Consider the following 5300-nt stretch of genomic DNA (forward strand, 5'->3'; position numbering starts at 1 on the left):
CTGGATGGGCTATTGGCCTGATCCAGCATTGGCTTCTCTTATGTTATGTTGTTATGTTCACTTAAAACTGCCAAACTAAGCAGGGTGAGCCCTGGTTAGTACTTGGATGGGGGAACACCAAGGAGGTCCAGGGTCACTATGCAGAGGCAGGCGATGGCAAACCACCTCTCAATGTCTCTTGCCTTGAAAACCATACGGGGTCGCCAGAAGTTGGCTGTGATTGGACAAAAAAAAAATTAAGTTGGTGTACTCAATATGAGAAATATGATTGAGTCCTTTCAAAATTTCTCACTGAGACTGAGGGTGGATTACACCGTGTAAATCAATGCAATCAGTAGGATGATACATCCAAAAAGCAGAGAGTAAGAGCAGAATTGCAGAAATCTGAACAAAGCTGTCATCTGAATAAAGCGCAGGTATTAAACATGACAAGTGAAACAATGCAGAGCATGGTATTATGTAAGTAGAAACCCAAGACATTTTCCTGGACCAATCTGTTATGACGTAGACCTATTTTCTTTATATAAGTGCCCTCCTGAACAATTCTGTTTTACTCATTTATTGAAAGACAACTCCACCAATATACATATTGGATGCATTAGGGCAGTGAAATAGTTGCAGGACTAAGGTAATCATTTCATATTCACATTACACTGCAAGGTAAAAAATATCCAGAATGACCTTTCATCCTGGAGAGGATAGGATCAGGTGGCAATGTGTGTCCAGTAATATATACTGCTTACATGTAGCAGATCTGACCCAATGCACACACTTTACACAGTTTACAAAATTATGCATGGGGTAAAACAGGTAGAGAAAGAAGTACTTTTCTCACTTTCTCACAATACAAGAGCTCGTGGGCAATGAAATTGCTGAGCAGTCAGGTTGGAATGGATAAAAGGAAGTACTTCTTCACCCAAAGAGTGATTCACACATGGAATTCACTGCCACAGGAGGTGGTGGCGGCTACAAGCATGGACGGCTTCAAGACGGAATTGGATAAACATATGGAGCAGAGGTCCATCGGTGGCTATTAGCCACAAGGTATAGATAGGGGCAAGTGGTGCACTGTCATCTTGGTGCTGGGGGGGCGGACAGTGGGAGGCTTCTCGTGTCCTGGTCCAACTGGTGGACCTCCTGATGGAACCTGATATTTTTGGCCACTGTGTGACAGAGTGTTGGACTAGATGGGCCATTGACTTGGATGGGGGAACACCAAGGAGGTCCAGGGTCACTATGCAGAGGCAGGCGATGGCAAACCACCTCTCAATGTCTCTTGCCTTGAAAACCATACGGGGTCGCCAGAAGTTGGCTGTGATTGGACAAAAAAAAAATTAAGTTGGTGTACTCAATATGAGAAATATGATTGAGTCCTTTCAAAGTCATGCTTTTTTGGAATGTCTCCATTTCTATACAGTTCAATATGAAGCTATTCCTTGTAATAAAAACTCATTCCTGGCACTGATCTTTTAGGCTCTGGTTGCTGTTGAAATTCTTGAGTTGCTGATAAACCCACAATTAAAATAAAAAAGTATACAGAATATATACTTATTTGGCATTCCCTTCCAGAAAGCCATTCAGAGGGAAAATATGCAGGCCTCAGTTATGGATCTCATGTCAAAGGGTCTTTGCAGGAAGAAAGCAGAGACCACAACAACGGCCAAAAAAATCTGCTAATATTTCTCCTTCCTCTGTTGGGAGTCCGATCCCTTATAAGGAAACACCTAATGTATTGGCAATGATGGCATGTGAAACACAGGGCAACAGAGTAAATCTGACTAATTAACTTCTCAGTTATGTTGGCAGTAGACTTTCTCAGCCTTCAACATGAATAGAGACTCCTTTCTGTGCAGACAGCGAAGGTCACGGAAGGCTCCCATGAATCCTTCGCTGTTTATATTAAAAAGTACACCCTGATCTTTGGCGAAGGGACTCCTGCTGACTTTAGTTATGTATTTGAGTTCGTTACTGTAAGGACAATGGGAAACCAGTGGACCTGAAGAATGTAAGGCAATATTTCAATTCGAAGACAATATTAGAAGTGTCATGCACCTCCTGCTGTTCCTTCCTGCTTTGGTCGTGTGGAATTGGGGGGTTCTCACAATCGTGCCTTGATTTTATTCTCTGATTTGTTTGGAGCAGATGTCCTTGGCTGAAGACAACCAATGGACAAAGCTACCACTTTTCGCAAAACTCATGCTTGCATAAGACCTGGTGGCTCTGGAAAGTCCATTATGGCAATGTCCTGGCCCCACTGGTGGACCTCCTGATGGCACTGGTATTTCTGGCCACTGTGTGACACAGAGTGTTGGACTGGATGGGCCTTTGGCCTGATCCAACATTGGCATCTCTTATGTTCTTATGTTCATATGGCTAATCGGGCTGCTCAAGCATACTATAAATGAAGTAAGCAAGCTAACTATACCTGAGATACTTCCTGTAGTGACAGGAGGGAAAAATCCTGATGGAACACTCCTTAATCTAGATGTCAATCTGACTGCCTTTACACATACCTTTTAGTGGTGAGAATTATACAGTCTCTGCAATTTCTCCCATGCAAGTTCCCGGTACATGTAAAACAGCGCCCTCCCAAATGTAGAGCACATGAATGACATAATGTCCTGGCATCCACTTCTTTCCTTTCCAAAACTCCTCTTCCCCAATGCAAGAGCCAGTTTGGTGTAGTGGTTAAGTGTGTGGACTCTAATCTGGGAGAACCGGGTTTGATTCCCCACTCCTCCACTTGCACCTGCTGATGTGACCTTGGGTCAGTCACAAGCTCTGGCACAGCTGTCCTTGAAAAAGAGCAGTTTGTGTCAGAGTTCTCTCAGCCCCACCCACCTCACAGGGTGTCTGTTGTGGGGAGGGGAAGGGAGAGGAGTTTGTAAGCCGCTCTGAGACTCCAAGTGAAGGACGGGGTATAAATCCAATCTCTTCTTCTTCTTCTTCTTCTTCTTCTTCTTCTTCTTCTTCTTCTTCTTCTTCTTCTTCTTCTTCTTGGAGCCATATTGGCTTTCCTTTGGCTCACCTGGAGCAGAAGACCCCAGAAGACATCACCAAAACCATGGGGTCTGTGAGACTAGCCAGTTAATAAATGGCTGCCCCCAATACAGGAGGATGCTTGGTGTGAATTCTCCCAACCTTTTGCAATTGCATGCCTGTGGCATCCATTTTGTGATTGGTCCCGGTTCTCGTGAGGATGCTTGGTGTGAATTCTCCCAACCCTTTGCAATTGCATGCCTGTGGCAACCATTTTGTGATTGGCAGATGGCACTCACAACTCTTTCTGAAAATTCCGTAATTGCCTACAGACTCAACAAGGTCGGGGACACCTGATGTGAAGACTTCTGCCCATACAGTTCATCATGCAGCTATATTTTACATGCTCAGCAAGTGAATTCCCAATGGATGTTGCATTAGGTCACCAGGGGAACAACCATGGAAGCACTGGCACTCTTGACACGATGTGTGTGTGTGAAGGGAGTTCTCAGACTGAGAACGACCAGGGGAACAACCATGGAAGCACTGGCGCTCTTGACACAATGTGTGTGTGACTTCACAACATTTCATAGAAGTAGTGGGATAAGAAGCTAGCATTGTTATGGGAAGTGGAATTTCTTTTTCTGAAATTCACCTTTAAAACTATTGATTCCTCTTATTCTCTTCCAAAAGAGGAATTTCTCTTTTGTTATACCACAAAAATGACCTTTTTAAACTTCAGCCCTTGGAAGTTTTTGTTTTACATATCACGATGTTACAGAAGCACTGAAGAAGTCACTTCTATATCCTCTTTTGCTACCTCTATGGAACATGTAAAGTGGCTTACAGAATGTGATCGGACCTATGCACTGTCTGAGAAGCGAGCTGTTTGAAAGAGGAGAAGAACAAGAACATCACTCTGTTTCTCAGCTTGGGACAGATGAAGGACCTGCGCTTTAACTACCAGCTCACCGTCAACATATCACTTTCATACCCTTTCCTTCCTTATAAAATGGAAATTAATCCATTGGTGTTGTTGGCTGTCTGTCTGGGGACAGGGGATAAGCAGGCCTTGAATACATTCTCAGGGTAGAATAATTTATAGAAAGCTCTTTGGTGTTCTCATGGAGCCTGGAGTTCCTCAAATGTTTATATGCCAGACTGATAGTTTTGTGGAGTTCTGTTGCATATTCTGGGTTTCTATGTCCATACAGGCTTGACCTCACTAAATCTTTGTGTTCACTTGCAAAATACTTGTCATTTCAACCCTGTTAGCCAGCCTTTCACTCTTCCTTACACTCTGGGTTATTTCTACTGAAGCGCTATGCTCTAAAGCCTGTGCTTTGAGACTGAAGCAGTTGGCAAGACTGCTAGACTCCTCAAACAAGGCCTAAGTGGAGCAGTTGAGTGTTGGCTTTCTTACTGTATCAAGTTGGCTCAAAGCGGGAACAAGCTTACCGCTTGGCCAAGCTATTTCACAAAGTGGAAATCTAAGGCAGATCCTCCATACAAGGGAACATTTCCAACCCACACATGGAGTTACGAAGTACAGACATTTCTGAATTCTGGATGAACTGACCTGAACACTGCAATTATTTTCTGAGGCTTGGTTCCAATGTCCTCACCTTCTGAGAATAGGTGGGTGGCATTCTTAGTCATGGCACCAAAACTCTAGGGTATCATCTCATGTTCCCTCAGTGATCTCTTTTTTTTGCCCAGTTTTTTAATGTTTTTGTCAGTATTTTAGCTCTGGCTTCAGTTGTTTTAATGATGTGTTTTTTTGTTAGCTTTAAAGATCTGGTTTTTATTATGGATGTTTTTAATTTGTTACCTGCTCTGGTGGCCCTTATGAGGGAAGAAAGGTGGTATAAATTTTGCAAAATGAAGGGAAGTGAAATGGAGTGAGGTTGTGGTGATGGCTTCTGATCTAATTAAAGAACGTTTTGGAATCCAACAGTGTTTTCCAGAAGATTCTCTCTCTGCTGGAAGAAGGCTCCTTGAATGTACAGAAACCTCTTATCAAGTACAATGAAGAAGAAGAAGAGATTGGATTTATACCCCACCCTTCACTTGGAGTCTCAGAGCGGCTTACAAGCTCCTTTCCCTTCCCCTCCCCACAACAGACACCCTGTGAGGTGGGTGGGGCTGAGAGAACTCTGACACAAACTGCTCTTTTCCAAGGACAGCAGCCTGTGCCAGAGCTTGTGACTGACCCAAGGTCACATCAGCAGGTGCAAGTGGAGGAGTGGGGAATCAAACCCACTACACCAGACTGGCTCTCGACACAATTAGTCCTTGCTCTAATGAACTCATGTACACAC

Source organism: Gekko japonicus, unplaced genomic scaffold (genome assembly GCF_001447785.1).
Source record: "Gekko japonicus isolate JY-2015 unplaced genomic scaffold, Gekko_japonicus_V1.1 scaffold1607, whole genome shotgun sequence".
NCBI classification, from domain to species: domain Eukaryota; kingdom Metazoa; phylum Chordata; class Lepidosauria; order Squamata; family Gekkonidae; genus Gekko; species Gekko japonicus.